General features: G+C 40.3%; 1 protein-coding gene across 2 annotated transcripts in view; it reads right to left on the reverse strand.

Moving 5' to 3' along the window:
- The window catches only part of SH3RF3 (SH3 domain containing ring finger 3), a 571324-nt gene that overhangs the window by 119485 nt on the left and 432854 nt on the right, over nt 1-18985 (reverse strand). The window lies entirely within an intron of this gene.

Here is an 18985-nt window from a genome sequence, read left to right on the forward strand (position 1 = left end):
TAGATCTCCTGTCCAAACTGCCTTGTATTTAACTTTGTGTGTGTATATGTATGTATCGGGCAGCTAGGTGGTGCAGTGGATAGAGCGCTGGACATGGAGTGAGGAAGACTCGCCTTCAAGAGTTCACATCCAGCCTCAGACACTTACTATGTGACCCTGGGCAGGTCATTTAACATCATTTGCCCCAGTTTACAGATTTCTCAACATCTGTTAAATGAGCTGGAGAAGGAAATGGCAAACCGCTCCAGTATCTTTGCCAAGAAAACTCCAAATGGGGTCACAAAGAGTCGAACAAGACTGAAATTGCTCCACAACAAAAATGCACGTATTTATTGGGAAAGAAGAGTTTTCTTGCCTTCTCCTCTTCTTCCTCACCAAGTGAAAAAAAAAAAGAAAGACAAAACTTTTCTAACATATACGCACAATCAAGCAAAACAAATTCCCACACTGACTATATAAAAATGTTATGTAATATTCTGCTATTTGAGTATCACCTCTGGGGGAGGCGGGTAGCGCGATTCATCGATCCTTTGAAATTGTGGATGGTCATTGATCAGAATTCTGAAGTCTGTCCATGGGGTTATTCTACCAGCTGTTCTGGTGGTTTTGCTGACTTCATGCAATTCATACCAGTTTTCCCAGGTTTCTCTGAAACCAACTTCCTTTACAATTTCTTTTGCTCTCCCACACTCTCCTAAATTGGCAGCTTGTCTCATTCCAGTGACTTAATTCCTTGCTCTATAATTCACATCATGAAATAATGAAACACGATAAGTGCATAGTGGGAGAAAAGTGAAATGGAAATAAATGGAAGCAGGCTCACAGGAAGATGGGAAGAAAAGCAAAGACCATTGGGGAAACTATCACAAGAAACAGACATAAAAAAAAAGATTAGAGAAAAGTCAGTATAAAAATATGACTGTTGAAGGAATTGTAGGATCAGAGATTTAGGGCTGAAAGAAACCCCCAGAAGCCACCTAATCTGACCCCCAACATTTTGCAATTGAGGAAACTGAGGTCCAGAGAAGGCTGACTTGTCCAAGGCCACATGTAGAAAGCATCCAGTCCCCTGACTTAAGAGCCAGTGCTTTAGAGGGGTAAAGATCAATAAATGTCAGAGGACAAGTGAGGGGACAGTATGGCATAAAGAAGAGGCCTTGAAACTTTTTAATTGAATACTCTGCTGCACAAAAGACCTTTGACTATGCATTCTGCAAACAGTTATATAATTATTGTTATTTTTCAGTCATATCTGACCCTTTGTGACCTAGTTGTTGTTTTTTTTTAAGATACTGGAGTAGTTTGCCATTTCCTTCTTCAGTTCATTTTACAGATGAGGAAACTGAGACAAACAGGGTTAAGTGACTTGCCCAGGGTCATACAACTAATAAGTATATGAGTCACATTTGAACTCAAGTCTTCTTGACTCTAGGCCTAGTGCTCTATCCACTGTGCCACTTAGATGCCCTGTAGGTATGTAATTACCTACTTAGAAGTTGTAGAAGATACTACTGTAATAATGATTATGTCAAATTTAAAATTTACACAAAGATAAAATTTAAAAAGGATGAGATAATGATAAAATAATATGTGATCCTAGGATTAATAGATGCTAGAATCAATAGGGAGTTTCTGGAGTTTATTAAATAGGACAGTAATATTTTAGGAAAGTCACTTTGGCAGATATCTGGAGGATGGATTGGATTAGGTGGAGATGTGAAGCAGGGGAACCAATTAGGAGGCTATTGCAATAGTCCAGGTGAGATGTGATGAGGGATTGAACTAAGATGGTACCTTTGTGAGTGGAGAGAAGGGAGCATCTGTTATAGTAACAAGATTTGGCAACTGATTGGATAAGCGGGCTGAGAATCAGGAGTTGAAGATGATGCCAAGGTGACTAGAAGGATGGTGGTAACTTCCCTGGATAGGAAAGATAGAAAGGAGGGAGATATTTGGGAGGAAAGGCAGAGATTTGGGATGTAGATCAAAGCTTGTACATACCTACTCTGCAACTCTTTCTGTGCCTCTAAAAAACAAAGAGCTCTTACTAGCTACTATTTGAGAGTATCACCAGCATGATGTCATCTGAGGGGTAAGGTGTAATGGCATTAAGAGATTAGATGGTAAGTTTTGTCTATATGACCAGCAGCAACTAGGAAGTAGCACTGTGGGTCTATAGCCCAGTGAAGCAACAGGGAGAAAGTAGAGTAGGGACTGTTGATTGATGAGTGAGTAGGGTCATAGAGTTGTGTCGAAGACAAGCCCACAGCTGGTTATTGGGAAGATGGAATAGAACCTATCATCCCACCCACAGATTGATCACATGTCCTTAGGATCATGCCATAACTCTCTGGCTATCTAGGATTAACATAGCACCTATACTTTGGAGGCAGCTAGGTGGTGCAGTGGATAAAGCACTGGCTTAGAGTCAAGAAGACCCAAGTTCAAATCTGGCTTTAGACATTTGCTAGCTGTCAGACCCTGGGCAAGTTGCTTAACCCTATTTGCCTCCATTTTCTCATCTGTAAAATGAACTGGAGACGGAAATGGCAAACCACTCTAGTATCTCTGCCAAGAAAACCCCAAATGGGGTCATGAAGAGTCAGACATGACTGAAACAGCTGAACAGCAGCAGCAATGTAGTAGGTATTGGGAGGTATATACACAGTGGATGAATTAATACTATTCCCAAAGAGCTTACATTCTAAAGCAAAGGGGAAAGAGTGATAGTCTGTTGTGTGGTTCAAGTTGAGGAAGTCAAGATGCTTCTGGTCGCTTGTGAGAATCCCATGCACTCTACCCAGACTATGAAGCACAGGCTACTCTATGGACTTGAAGGATGACCCCCAGCTGCTGCCTGGACCACTCCTCCCCCCACCTCCACCTCTCCACTTATGTCACTGATACCATAAAACAGCTGGAGCAGAACAGGAAAACGAGGGAACAGAGGCAGCAAATGGTAACTGAACAAGCTAGTGCCAAATGAGCCCCATTCTCTTATTCCTTTTTCTTTCCCAGTGTGGGAGCATCTTGCACCTTATGTCCACTGACTACATTAGCCAAATAGCTAGCTGTCCAAACAGAAGACCATAAAACGTGAAATGATATCTGGGAGGGCCAGCTGTCCCAGGTCGCCTTGGGAGAACTCTGTGAAGAATGTAGAAAAAGCAACTGCCCCCACAATGTTTAGTCAGGGCTGTTAGCATCTCACTTTCACAGCCATCAAACTCACACCCAAAATTCAAAAATAAAGCAGGGTGTTAGTCACTTTTTTTAAAGGAAAAAAAGGGAAAGTGAAATCATAAAAGTCAGTTTGCCTGATACTCAAGTATGATTAATAGTTATAAGATTTTATGCCCCTAAGGGAAAATTATTTGTAAAAAAAAAAATTAAGTTCATTAACATTGAGTACTGAGTTAATGTTTTCTCAAAATCTTATGAACTACTTATCTCACTGTGCCATTGACTTCGGGGTAGCTAGTGCACAGAGTGTGGGGGCCTAAAGTCAGGGAGGCTCATCTTCCTGAGTTCAAATCTGGCCTCAGTTCAAATCTTCCTCAAATCTGGCTGTGTGACCCTGAGCAAGTCACTTAAATCTGTTTGCCTCGGTTTCCTCATCTGTAAAGTGAGCTGGGGAAGGAAATGGCAAACCCCATGTCATTTAATAAATGAAAATGTAGATTCTTTACATACATAGGAAAACAGATCTAGAACTAAAATGGACTACAGAAACCATCTAGTCTAACCCCTTCATTTTATACATAAGGGAACCAAGGGAGACAAAGTGACAAGTCACAAAGATAATAAATTTCAATAGTGAGATTTGAACCCAGATCCTCTGACTCCAAAGCCAGGGCTCTTTCCAATTGAACCACGCTGAGGCTAAAACACCTTTTTCGTCATAAAAAATATTTGTTAGTAATTCAAAATTCTTCTTCTGTTTAAAATATACATACATACACATTCTATTTTAGAAGAAATAACAAAATTAGGAATGAGCAGACAAAAGTTCTAACACATCCTCTGCCCACTTCGTGTTATTCTCATAAGATACTTAATGGTACTGAGATCCAAGAATATAACTAGATTACTATGTTTTCCTTTGCAACTTTTCAATTTAGGATATGACAACATACTGATATTGCTATGTAGTTCTTGGTACATCATCCCTCTTCTCTACCTCTCAGCAGAGGATTTCCCTTTTCTATTCTTCTAAAAGAAGGATAGTCTAAAAAGATTATCCATTCTAAACTTTCCTCTTCTCTCAAATTCTACACTTCAGATCACTTCAACATTCTTTTTTCTCTCCACTTTTGTGCTAGGATCTTACAAGGAAGTGTACTTGCCAAGCCCAATCCCCAGAATTCTGCCCTTGATCTGATTCTCTCTGTTTTTATTTCATTTATTTATTTATTTAATTTTGGGTGAGGCAATTGGGGTTAAGTGACTTGCCCAGGGTCACACAGCTAGTAAGTGTTATGTGTCTGAGGCCGGATTTGAACTCAGGTCCTCCTGACTTCAGGGCGGTGCTCTATCCACTGCGCCACCTAGCTGCCCCCTCTCTCTGTTTTAATCAAGGAGCTTTCCCCCTCCTTTAATCATCTCCTATCACCCTTTAATTTTCAATCTCTTCCTATCCAGTGGCTCTCCCCTTGATACTTACAAATGTGCCCAGGTCTCCCTCAGCCTTCAAAAGCTTTCATCTGACCTTACCATTCTCTCAAGATATCCTCCATATCTTATCGCCATCTCACAGCCAGTCTTTGCAAAAGCTGCCTACATTCCTTGCCTCCACTTTCTCGCCTCCCACTTACTTCTCAACACCTTGCAATATGGTTTCTATCCCCACCACTTATCTGCAAACGCAAAATATTGCTGAACATATTTATTATTAAATACAATGGGTTTCTTTCAGTCATCATCCTTATCTCTCTGCAGTAAATTGGTCCTGTTAATTATGCCCTTTCACTCGTTTTTCTCAAGACAAGGCTTTCTCCTGGCTTTCTTTGGACTTAATTGCCCCTTAGTTTCCTTTGAAAGAGTATCATACATGTTCTATTCCCTATGCGTGGATGCACCCTAAGGTTTTAGGCCTTCTCTTTACAATCTCTTTATGATTTCATTAGTTGTTATAGGTTCAATGATCATGTCTATGTAGATAAATACCAAAAATACATATCTAGCCTCCATCTCTCTACTGAGCTTCCGTCCTGCATCTCTAACTTCCTCCTATACGCGTCCATCTTGATGCTCCACAGGCATCTCAAAACTCAACATGTCCAAACTAAAACTCCTCATTTATTCCCCCAAACCCACCCCTCCTCCTCACTTTCTTATTTCTGTTCAGGGTACCGCCATACCGCCAGTTATCCAAGGTCAAAAACCTAGGAGTCACTCTTGACACTTTACACTCACCATCACAACAACAATTTCAAAAAGGTGGGGGAAATCCATAACCAATCAACTGCCAAATTTTGTTGATTTTATTTTCATAGCATCTCTTGCACTGTCCCCTTTTTTCTGCTCACACCACAATCACCCTCATTCAGTCTCTCAACACCTCTCTTCTATCACAACGGTCTCCTGATTGTTTTCCTTGTATACAGCTTCTCCCTTCTCCAATCTGTCTTCAACATAGCTGCCAAATTGATATTTTTTTTTGTGCCTTTTTTTTTTTGGTGAGGCAATCAGGGTTAAGTGACTTGCCCAGGGTCACACAGCTAGTAAGTGTCACGTGTCTGAGGTCAGATTTGAACTCAGTTCCTCCTGACTCCAAGGCCAGAGCTTATCCACTGCGCCACCTAGCTGCCCCTCAAATTGATATTCTTAAAGCACTGATTATGGCATTTCCTTTCTCAAGAAGCTTTAGAGCCTCCCTATTGTCTCTAGGATAAAATAGAATCCCCTCTGGCATTTAAAGCACTTCACGATTTGAATCCAGCTTATTTTCAGGCTGACTATTCTTGACTCCTGTTCAGGCATTCTACCTTCAGACCCAAATGGCCTCTTGTTCTACAATATTCTTCATACTTATCTCTGCCTCTTGGAGCCACCTTCTACAAGGTACCTTCATGGATCCCCTCAGTTTTTAGAGTTTCTTCTGCGCAATAATGATTTTGTTTTCATTTTTTGCACATGCTCTTCCCTCCCAGTATAATGTAAGCTTCTTGTTTCATTTTCATCCTTGTATCTCTTGTGCTTAGCACAATGACTGGCCTAGAGTAGGCATTTAAGAAATGCTTGTTGAACGGAATATATCAATTTAGAAATCATCTGCTTCAGGGTGGGACAAATCATGGGGATATATGAGATTACCAAGACCAGGGCACTGAGAAAGAAGAGAAAGGGCAGAGGTCAGAGCCTTAGGGGCCATTCACCCCTTGAAAGTAGGAGGGGGAAGATAAACCAACAAAAGAGAAGAATGTTTAGACATTTTGGAAGAAAACCACTTAGTCAATAAACATTTATTAAATAACTACTTTGTACTAGGCACTGTCCTAAGGTGATGGGGATATAAAGAAGGACCAACATGATCCTTCCCCTCAAGGAGATCACATTCTAATCGGGGAGACAACGTGCAAATGACGATGTTCACATAAGATATATGCAGTTCAAACAAGATCTATCACTTCCAGGCTGTAGTACTGTTGTTTTTTTTTTCTACAATGCCCAGAGACTTCTTCACACTGGAAGCTTACTCTATCACTGGGCTTCACAAATTGGAAACACTCTACTGCTCTTTTGGCCTCTACCTCTGATTAACTGGGTCCTCCAGAACTTCCATTTTAAGGAGGTGGCCCAGGCTGGTATGTGAAGTCAAAGACAGAACATAGTCTGGGTGAGGGCAGGGGAGAGTGGTGGGTAACATAATCCAGGGAGGTATTTTCAGGACCATGGAGACTTGACCATGTTTGTAAAAGAGGGAAAAAAGTGAAGATAAGAGAGAGGGATGACTGAAAGACCAAGGACCTTGGAGAATAAGACCCAGGGTCCATACGAAATGATTGACTTTGGCAGGGAGAATACCTCATCCTCTGAGACTGGAGGGAAGGGGAGAATGGGGGAAGACAGAGAGGCTTTGAGGTTTTATGGAAGCTCCCGATTGATGAACTCAACCTTCTCAACAAAATAGGCGGCTAGGCCATCTGCTGAGTGAGGCATGGGGGTGGAATTGAGGATTTGAGGAGACATAATATTTGGAACAGCTGCTGTGGGGAATATGATAGGGAACAAATCACAGAAGAATAGAAGGATTGCTAGGTGTCAGTGAATGCCCAGCTGCGCTTAGACAGAATGAATCTATAGTAGACCTAGTCACTGGGCTTCATCATTTCCTCCAACAGTATACTTCATGTCTTGGGAGTAGGAAAAGAGAAAGTGGATGGCAGAAGTAACTCAGGCACGGGGATTATCATGGCAGGAACTATCTAAGAACAAAAGGATGAGGAATTCAAGCATGGAGGGCATTGCATGACTGAAATGACTAACTTTAAATAACTTTTAACTCTCAATGCTGAGAGTTCGGCAGAACAGGAAATATTCTCATATGATTAGCTAAAGGATAACATTGGGATAAGCAGCAAAGGTTGGTCTATTTTAATCTTCCAAGATGTAAAAGTCAAAGCCCCTCAATATTGACAATAACCGTATTGGCTTTATTGTTCAGTTGTTCAGTTATTTTGGTTGTGTCTGACTCTTTGTGATCCCATTTGGGGTTTTCTTGACAAAGGTACTGGAGTAGTTTGCCATTTCCTTCTTCTTTCATTTTACAGATGAGGAAACTGAGGCAATCAGGGTGAAGTGACTTGCATAGGCTCATATGGCTAGTAAGCGTCTAAGGCCAGATTTGAACTCAAGAAGGTGAATCTTCCTGACTTCAGGCTTGCTGCTCTAACTAATGTACCACGTAGCTGCCCCTATCGGCTTTATATAAAAAATTTATTATTGTAAGCATGCTATCTCAGGGGTATGGGAAGATAAGAACAAAAGGAGAAAATGAGAATCCTTCATCCTCACTGCTGAGGTACAGAATTTGCCAATGTAGAATCAGTAGAGGTGAAATCAAGATAACTAGATCATGAACTGAATCACCAATATAAAAGCACACAGAAGAACTATTATACATTCAGGAAAAAGGAAGAACCACATAGTCAACTTAAATGCAGCCTGTCTTTAACAGAACTCATTCTCTTTCCCTTCAATTCTCCTGCACTCTAAATCACTCACTCCATTCCCCATCAGTTATGAAGTCACCATCATCTTCAGTCACTCGGGCCTTTCACTTCAGTGGCATCCTTAACTCTTCAATCTCATTCATTCCATATACCATATATCATTCCATATTATCATATATCATCAGCAAATCCCTTCACAAAATTGGAAGTTCTCTTCCCTCCTTTAGCCACAACCCTCGATTAGGCCCTCATCATCTCTCGCCTAGTATACTGCAATAACCTTCTAACTATAATCCCTGACTCAACTCTCTCCACTCCAATTCTTCTTCCACCCAGTTGCCAAGATCATTTTTCTAAAGTAGTAGGTCTGACCATCTCAGCTCCCTGTTCAAGGGGCTCCAGTGGCTTCCTATTATCACCAGGATTAAATATAAATTCCTCTGTTTGGCATTTAAAACCCTTCACAACCAGGCCCCTTGCTAACTTTCCAGCCTTCTTATATCTTACTCCTCCTTTACACATTCTGTGATGCAGTTACAGATACCTTGCAGGTCCTTGAACCCAACACTATCTCCTATTTCCATCCCTTTGCATTGGCTGTCCCTCATGTCTGCAATGCTCTGCTCCCTCACTTTGATCTCTTTGCTCTCTCCAAGACTTAGCTTGCATATAACCTTCTTCAAGAGGCCTTTCCTGGTTCCCCCAGTGGCTAATACCTTCTCATTTCAGTTAACCCTCATATACTCTATAGACATCTCTTATCTAATTATTTATGCTGTCTCCTTGTAAGCTCCTTGAGAGCAGTGACTGTTGTTTTACCTTCCCCAGATATTTAGCACAGTTCCTGGCACATGATAAGTTCTTAATAAGTGCTTTTTGATTGACCCTAGTTGGACAAAGTATATCTAGGATTATGCTAAAACATACCAATGATATTTAACAAAAGAAATGATAGCTAAGGCATCTGGGGCTGGCATAAGAGTGATATTTGGGGGCAGGCAAGACAACGGTGATGGAATTGGGAGAAGAATGTGATAGGGATTACTGAATATGAGGTACTCCAGAGGGGAGGTGAATTCAAGATATGCATGTGCAGCAAGTTTATTCCCATAGCATTTTTTTTTGGTGAGGCAATTGGAGTTAAGTGACTTGCCCAGGGTCATATAGCTAGTGTCAAGCATCTAAGGCCAGATTTGAACTCAGGTCTCCTGATTTCAGGGCCAGTGCTCTCCCATAGCTTTTTTTATGTGGATGCAATAAAGCACTTAGATAAATCCAGACCTCATCTGTTACTCCTGCTCCCAATTGCCGTGATGAAAAGGGAGGGTTGGGATATAACAAGATGAAGACACTAGAGTTCATGATGAGCATGAAGTGTCGGTTCAGGAAGAATGGAGAGGTACAGATGGAAGGATAGGAAATTATGCTCAGACAAGGGAATTTAAGAGTTGAGGATCTTAGAAAGGGAATGGTTGGGGTCATAGCAAAGTTAGCCAGCTTTAACTGACCCAGTAATAAAAATCCAGTAAGGCATTTCTGTGTGTGGCTAAAAGTATAACAGAAATGGAAATAATGGAAGTTGAAGAAGTCAATGAAGACTGACAACATATAAGTATAGATTAATTTCCAAAATTTGGAAAATGGCAGCTTATGAAAACAATGAGCAGTGAGAATGACCTAGAGATATTATGGAACCCATTATTAAATGGCTGGTTTATAATTTTTTAGAAAGAGAAACAGTGATAACTACTGTAGGAACAAGTCTAGGCTCACTAGGAAAAGATGTGCCAGAAGAAATTAATTTTCATTTTTGATAAGGTCATTAAACTAATCAGTCAAGGGAATTCAAAAAGATCTCATGATATCCTGGCAAACCCGACAAAGAAATGTGAACTGGCTTATTATATAGTTAGGTGAGTACAGAGCTTATTGAACAACTACACCAAAATTTTTAATTAAGTTTTAATTGATGCGTCTATCAGGGGTTCTTAATCTTTTTTCATGTCATAGACTCCTCTAGCAATTTGATAAAGTCTATGGACCCCTTCTCAAAATAATGTTTTTAAGGGAATAAAATAGGATTACATAGGAAACCAATTATATTGAAATACAGCTATCAAAATATTTAAAAAACAGATTCTGGAAATTTGTAGGTGCATGATGCAGGGATTTGTCCTTGGAGCTATTGATTTTGATATTGGTATCAACCAGCTTGAATGAAGACAGAGAAAGTATGCTAGCTCTGTCATTCACTATCTGTGTGACTTTGAGCAAGTCATTTACCTTTAGGGACTTTAGCTTCTTCCTTTGTACAATGAGGGGATTGGACTAGTTGACCTTAAAGGTCCTTTCTAACAAGTAGTATGCTGGTAAGTGTTTAAGAACCGGCTCTCTGACAATACTTGCCCACTTTTAATTTTAATCTGCATTTATGAACATTTTCCCTATCACTTTCTTAAGTACAGATAATGATTTAAAAAAAAATCATGCCCTGATTTTAGTCTGTGCCAATTTTCAAGGTGGAAACTGTCATACTAAAAATTTAATAATCAGCTCTAATAAGCTGGTCTGAGCTGGCTCCAGGACACTCTTGCTTCTAACTCAGTCTATGTATTTATGAATGTCTGAGTCTGTCACTTATTAGCTATATCACTATGTGCAAGTCACTGAAATCTCTCTAAGTCTCAGTTTCTTCATCTATAAAGTGGGAATACTACTATTATTACTACTGGAACTACTACTTACCTTTTCATTCTAAAATATTAAATCATAAAGTCATCAACTATATCATTTATTTTTCAATATGAAAATAGTGTTGATATCCTTTATTTGGCTCTAAAATTTCCCCAACTCTCCTTTGTCTCATATCCTCACAAACTCTAGATCAGTATTTATTGGTTCCATGAACATACTTGAAGTCCAATGGTGTTTTGCCACCATATTAGTTTGGGGAATGCTCCATTAAATTTAATGGAACACACAGCACAAACACTTCCTTGCTTATACCAAAACTAGTGAAAGGTGTAATGGTAAAGTGGAAAGGATACTGGCTCTGATGTCAGAGGATTTAGGAATAAATTCCACCTTTGTAACTTGCTACTGATATAGCCTTGAGCAAGTTACTCTCTTTGAGCCTTAAAATGAGGAAGATTAGGCTAGATGGCCTTTACCATTCCTTCTGCTTGGAAATCTATCATGCTATGACCCCAGACTGTTCTGCATTACCAGCAATAATTCTAACCTACTTCAAGTACTGTGGTCAGCCATCAGTTATCTGGATCCTACTTCTTTCAGTCCCCGTTTGAAGCTTTGGTCCTTACATGATTATTATATCCCGGTAGCACTCCTACTACTGGCCGGAAGAAGCTAGCACAGCCAAAGTGTCTGATGGGACTTCATAAAACAGAAGACAAACTTAGTAACATACCTAGAGGAAGTTAAACAAATCAATGAAACTTCCCTGGACGCAGCTCAGAAAGTGGTACCTTGTTCTCACTAGGAGTGGCATTCATAGCGGGTATGTGGAAGGTTGGCTGGAGGGGAGCCATGGCATTTTTTCAAGTCCTTTTAATTCAGCTCTCAGTGGGGATGATTTTGGAGAGAAGAGCAAGCGGCATTGATTGTTTAACATGGCCCTAATGCGCTTGGTATTTTCTTCTTTATTTTACATTTGCTCGATGACTATCCAGTGAGTAATTCGTCCCCTAGTTTAAATATTTCAAGTTCGGCGTCTAGGTGTACGTTGCTGGGGGAACCAGAAAGTCAATAAGTGTGACTTCACCTTGAAAAATCTCTCCCCCTCATGATTTCTTTTCTTTGAGCTTCTCAGAGGAGAAACAAAAAGCAGATGGATTTACCGGATCATTTCTTTTCCTTGCATGACACTTCTCTAAGCATAGTATCTGCATATCATGCATGTGACTAATAGTGGAGTAAGACACTGGCCTAGTATGGATGAATATGTCATTCTGGCTCTGTTTTTCTTTCAAAATGACTCAGAAAAAAAAAAGGCACCAGATGGACCACACTTGAAGAGTGATTTATATCACAAGGAATGGATCAGCCTTCCTCTCAACCCAATGTCCCCACGCATTCTCTTGCTCCCTGGGGCCCACTCTCTTCAACCCCAGGTCATTCTGGAGCCCCACAGAAGAGTCACTAACAGGGGCACTTTTAATCTCAGGGCTGCTCCAATCTTTCTGTTTGGTTTAAACTCTGCCAGGAGTGTTAGTTTTTTTTGACAAATAATTTGCTGGCAAAATTGGACAGAATTCCATGGTGCTAAGAAATGAAAGCTCATAGAGCCAGTGGCTGGCTGAACTGGGGAGTGGGATTTTTGCAAGGACAACTCTGGGTCTTGTAGGGTAGAGGAGAATGTTAATCGTGCTGGCAAAGAACCCTTGTGAAAGGAAGGGATGTTTGTGGATAGCAGACTTCCACAGTTCTTTGCCTTTATTTGCAGTGCAAAGCTTACTTTTTTTTGTTCCTTTCTGCTATCATGCTGCTTATACCTGGCAGATCTCAGGATTGGTGTTGTTCAGTCATTTTTTAGTTGTGCCTGCCTTTTTGTGAGCCCACGGACATCTGCCCACAGGGTTTTCTTGGCAAAGATACTGGAGTGGTTTGCCATTTCCTTCTCCAGATCATTTCACAGATACAGAAGTGAGGCAAACAGGGTTAGGTGACTTGTCTGAGGTCACAGAGCTAGTAAGTGTCTGAGGCTGGATTTGAATTTGGGTTCTCCTGACTCCAGGGCTACCTACACTCTATCTACTGTACCATTACTGCTGCCTTGATCTCAGGATAAGAAGAACTAAATTCATAAACACATAAGGGATCAATTCCCTTGCCCTTTTCTCCACCCCAAGGTCTCTTATATTCCATAGGCACACGTGCATGCGCTCACACACATACACGCGCGCACACACACACACACACACACACACACAAATATATATTAATTTCTGCATGAAATGGTAGCAACCAAAAACTTACCTGCTTGAATAATATGAGATCACACCCATAGGAAGAAGGCAAAGGATGAGTATTCACAGGGTTGAAGAGGATGGGCTACTGAACATGGGGGGAGGGGGAAGGGATTCAATAGTCTTCTACATTGGCCAATTACAAACACAGGATAATCAAGGTTTTTGTTTGTTTTTAGTCTGTTTGGTGTATAGGAAGCCCCTGCCCAGAAAACTCCTCTACTAATTCAGGTCAATTGGTACTTTCTTTGTCCCTTTATTGAGCTATCTGGTGCACTGAGAGGTTGGTGACTTGCTCTGGGCCACACAGTAGGTATGCGTCAGAGGCAAGACTTGAACTCAGGCCTTCCTGACTCTAAGGTCAGCTCTCTGTCCACTATACCACACTGCCTGTCAGACAATAGATATCTTTAATACTTCTCCTGTCTGTTCCAACTTCTGGGATCCCTGCCCAATCATTCTAAGACAGATTGTGATGAGTTCATTCCTGATTCCTTTTGCTGATCCCCTAAGCATCCCTGGTACTTCCCTCGGCTCTCCATAATATTTCTTTTAAAATATTCATATTTAGTTCAATAGGCATGCTTCCCTATTTGCTTTAGTGCCTTCATGAGAATATGCCCTATACCTTCTGCACGTAGAGTCTTTTTTTTTTTTTAGTACAACAGTCACTCATCTGTGTTATTTGCTACTGATTAGAGCAAGGTCTTCATTATTTGCTAATTACCATTTTTAAATTCTTTATCTTCAAATTTTTTTATTTAAAAAATTTTAATTTTATGTATTTTTACTTAAAATTTTAAAAGAATATTTTTGTTTTTTAAAAATTTGTTCAATTTTTTAGAGTCTTCATTAATTTCATACCATTTTTCTGCTGTGAGATAATAATATTCTGTTCTGTCTCTTTCAGTAATAGTCTTTCTTATTCTCCACAGAGGCTCCTTCAAAGGATTCTACTTCTCTCTTTAGGAGAGTAAAGGTCAGGCTGGCTCAGAGGGCATCTGGGCACCATTGTACTAAGTTGCTTATGAGGGTAACCTACTTTTTTTTTTAAGCATGGAAGGGAACAGAAGGGATTTGCTTGAAATTGAATTGCTTGAAATTCCATGAATTCTCAAAGTATTTTTTTTGTCATGATAGCATTAGGTACTTAGAGCTGGAGGGGCCCTTAGAAGCTATCTGATACAATCCCCTTCTTTTTCAGCTGAGAAAACTGAAGCCCAGAGCTTCACTTAAGTAACTCACTCAAGGTCAAAGAGGAAGTGGCAGAGTAGGGGTTGGACGTCGGGATCCTTGCTCCGAATCCAGTACTCTTCCCAGTGTACCCCTGCTTCTTTTCTTCCTTTTTTTTTGCCATGATTTCAGCTTTAGCGCACTTGACAATAGCCACAGGGGCACCCTGCTGCTGGTCATCATTCCATATATATTTGTGACTAGCTCACCCTCACTGTATGGTGAAAAATAGGCATTTCTGAGTGGGGACCTTACGTAGTCACAGGCTTTTCAGCAGTGTGAATGGGTACCAGAGATGAAACCACTCTAGACGATATGTCTACAGATGACCTGAGACTGTGGAAGTCACTTATTTACTCTCCTCTCCCTCTACCCCATCTTACAAATGAGAAGACTGAGGTCTACAGAGATTAAGGGGTTTGCCCAAGATCATAAAGGTAATAAATGTAAGAGGTGGGATTTGAACCCAGGTTCTCTGATTTCAGAGGCAGTAGTACTTTTCTTATTGGACCACATCAGTTTGTTTGTTTGTTTGTTTTTAGAAGACAGGGCATCTCTAGTAGGTTAGCTCTCCTTTCTCAAACATTTCTCATTACAAAACCACAAGGAAGTTTATCAACTGCTGACACAAGTCAATGGGTTATATTCATGTTTCTCTCCTTAATTCTATTCTTCCACTATCACATATTGTTTAGTACCATAGCAATTCTTGGGGTCAAGGCATTACTACACCACATAGTTATTGATAGACTTATTTACTTATAGTTATTATTAATATACCAGACTCTTAAAGTCCCAAGTCCCAAAGCCCACTGAAATGGGATTCTCTCTTCATTGGTGGAAATCAATGCCCTGTGCATGTAGAAAGGGTGGAATTCATTTCCACTAGTGAAAAAATAATCCCATATCAGTGGGCATTAGGACTTGGATTACATTAACTTTAATCTTTAGCATTTAACTTGTTCATCTTGGATATGCTGAGCTAGACATTTGATGTCTAACTTAATTCAAAAACTGAGAATCTGCTAAGGTGACATGTAGACTTCTTGTGGAGACTCTCTGAACAAAACCTAAGTAACTTCCATAGACAATAGGATAATAATAAGATCCATATGATCAATGATCTAACGGCCCATATAGTCATATAGTGGCTGCATGCTCCTGGGTAAGTCACTTAACCTCTCAATGGCCCCAGGCAACTTTCTCAAACTGTCATTTGCAGAGCATGTACTAGTCTATACTGGTAGAGAGAGTTTATTCAATTGGACACTTGGGAGTTCACTCACTTTACTAATGAAATCATAGACTTGGTAAATTGTATTTAATCAGAGTGGTTAGTAGAAACAACAGTCACTTGGAGTCCAGAGACCTGGGTTTCAATACTAACTAGTCACCTAAATTCTCATATGTAAATATTACTTTTTCCACATAATTCACACATTCTTTGTGGGGAATCACATGAAATAATATCTGTGTAGGCACCTCATTAACTACCAAGAACTATACCAGTGTAACGTGGAGGTAGGTAGGTCAGTACTACATGGATATTGACCTTGATGTTAAATAACAATAACGATAGCTCATGGAATGCTTCCACAACTTACAAAATGAGTCCCTCCCGACAATCTAGTGATGGAGCTATCAAAAGTATTACCATCTCCATTTTACAGACGTAGACATCAAGGCTTGAGGAGGTTAAGGACTTTGCCCCTGGTCACACAGCTCAAAAGGATCAGAGGCCAGGATACAAAACCAGGATCCCTGACTCAACAGGCCAATATTGTTTCCACTTGAGATGTGAAATATAATCCAAAGGGACATTTTGGTGATCAGGCTATTGGCAATTGATATGTAGACATTATTTTTTTTCACCAGTATGCTTTTTGGTTTGTTCCCTAAAAGGCTAATTCCTAGTCTTTATTACACACTGTTTTAGGGAAAACCATAAGACACAAAGCACTTGTGTACACAGGGCTTATAAATTCTAAGGGCTATGGAGTGAATCCAAGTATTGCGGAGAACTCGCTAATTCTCACTTGATAAGCTGCCAAGGTCAAAGTTATCATTTTATCCTCCAGGAATGAAATAGAAATGTGATTTCAAAGGTCATGTTTTAGAAGGTTTCATCAATATTGCTATCGACCACTCATCTACAGGCATTCAGCATTAGGAGAATGACTCAAAATACAGGGCTGGATAGAACGTAAGTCTTCCTCCCTTTTAACTACTTGGCCAGATATTTGGGCTTAGGGGAAAAAATTCCCACTGGAGCTTATGCTTTGTTTTGGGGGGCAGAATTTGACCCATGAGTTTCCTTTTACCACTATGGAAATTACAATGAAATCCACCAGATGGGTCTACAACCAAAATCAGAAAATCTGACTGGGCTCTGTGATGCCATGGGTCCACAGCTTTAAAGCTGTGTTACAGTTTATATCTTGGGTAGTGACAGGCTGATGGGTTATCCCAAACTGAAAGAACTTGGCTATTGCCCATCTGAGTAGCCCAGGAGAATGTGAAGTTCTTTGAAGGTAGAACTGTCTTCATTTTTGCTTTTTGTATCCCCAGGCCCAGTGCTGCATCTGGCACGTGAGGGACAAAAAAAGCTCAGTGGATAAACAGTAGGCTTTGGTTAGCCACACTGGCTTCCTTTTCATGTGGCTGTGGACTTCAGAAGACTTAAGAGACCTACCTGCTTTTGTCTGCAGTACTATGGGACAGGGAAACAGAGTCTGGGAGGAGAGGAGAAGGGGAGTCTGCTCTGGTTTGGCTTAGTCCTGGGAATTGGAAAGACTTCCAGAAGGCAGAAAATATGGAGATAACCTAGGAGATTTTGACTGAGTTAGCAAGCACAGAAATGACCTCTTAAAGTTTTGGGCTCTTGGTGCTTACATTGTGACACCTAGACCAGATGAAGCCTTTCACATCCTTCCCCAACCCAGATCTGGACTGGAGAAGAGGGTGTCAAATTTTAGGCTACTCCTAGCCACCTCCTAGTCAGTGTTATTCTTGTCCATACGTGGGGAGAGATTGCAAGGGATTAATTACTTGCAGTGGATATATATCAGCTTGAAAGATATGGGGAAATAGAACCAACCAGCTCTCTGAAGGCAAAACACATCTCCTATTACTCTGGATCTCAATCCTATGCCATGCACATTGTGAACCCACAATTAAAGTCAAGTGAATTAAACTGTACTGAACACTTGCTGATGGTTGCCCCAGGAGATCAAAATTAAATGTGACTGTTCTTCAATCAGCTCTAAGCTTGAATCTCATCCTCAATTCTTAACCTAAAATTTGGAATTTTTCCTACAGATCTCTTATGTTATCACTCTACTCAGGGAACCTCAGAGAATAAATAATCTTTTTTTTCTTTTTTTGGTTTTGTTGGTTGTGGTAACAGATAATTGAAACAGATGATCCATCAATGTAAGCCAAATATTTCACCACATAAGTCTTGAAGAGATGTGTATGTGGTTATTGTACACGTGGATTAAATTAATTGGGCCATTTCTAGAAAGGCTTTTGAAATTAGCAATTTTTTTTAAAATGTGGAAATGACCTAGGAGATTTTTTTTGTTTATACAGGCTGGGTTTTGCAATGACATGGGTCCTTCATATCTCTAATGAGAACATCATTTAGTGCCTCTTCCAGATCTACTTTGCTTTCTGCCATTGCCAGTCATGTCTAGCAAACGCGTTGTTTTAAACATTCATTCAAAAACTCAGTTATTTCTAAAAGAGATGAGCAACTAGATCATCTAAAGTGTGAGGGCATTCCCTTTTAAAGAAAGTGCTTTTTAACTATGGGGGCCTTTATAAGAGCTATAATTTGGAACAGAATTTGCTAAGTGAGACAGACACCTCTGCCACCTTCACTTCCTGGCAATGATTCATCTGGTTATAAATATCCTCGAGTATCTTAGAAATCTCAGAAATGGAAGGGACCTTGGAGGAGTCACCTAAACCAAACGTCCTTGTTTTACCATTTTACAGATGAGGAAATGGAAGACCAGAGAAATTTAGCAATTTTCATAGCTAGTTAGTGGCAGGGCAGAGACAGAAAGTCAGAGGTTCTGAGTTCAAATACTGCCACTACCTGTGTGACCATGATCACTGGTCCTCAGTTTCCTCATTTGTAAAATGAGGGAGTCGAACTAGATGGTCTCTGAGGGCCCCTTCTGCCTTTAAATCTGGATTTTCGTTGGCTGTCCCTCATGCCTGGAATGTTCTTCCTCTTTATCTTCACATCATGGCAACCTTGGCTTCTTTCAAGTCCCTTAGAATCCCACCTTTTACCAGAAGGTAACCCTTTCCTGATCTCTCTTAATTCTATTGCCTTCCTCTGTTGATTATTTCCAATTCATCTTATGTATAAGCTGGTCTATACATAGTTGTTTTCATATTGTCTCCCTTATTAGACGATGAGTTCCTTAGAGCAGAGGGCTATCTTTTGACCTTCTTGGTATCCCCAGTGCTTAGCACTGTGCTATGTGCCTGGCACATAGTAGGCACTTAATAAATGTTTACTGACTGATAGATCTACGATTCTATGAATCCGGGTCTCCTTAATTCACTAGGGTGCTTTTC

The sequence above is a fragment of the Phascolarctos cinereus genome, unplaced genomic scaffold, assembly GCF_003287225.1.
Source record: "Phascolarctos cinereus isolate Bilbo 61053 unplaced genomic scaffold, phaCin_HiC Scaffold_7;HRSCAF=346, whole genome shotgun sequence".
Lineage (NCBI taxonomy): Eukaryota > Metazoa > Chordata > Mammalia > Diprotodontia > Phascolarctidae > Phascolarctos > Phascolarctos cinereus.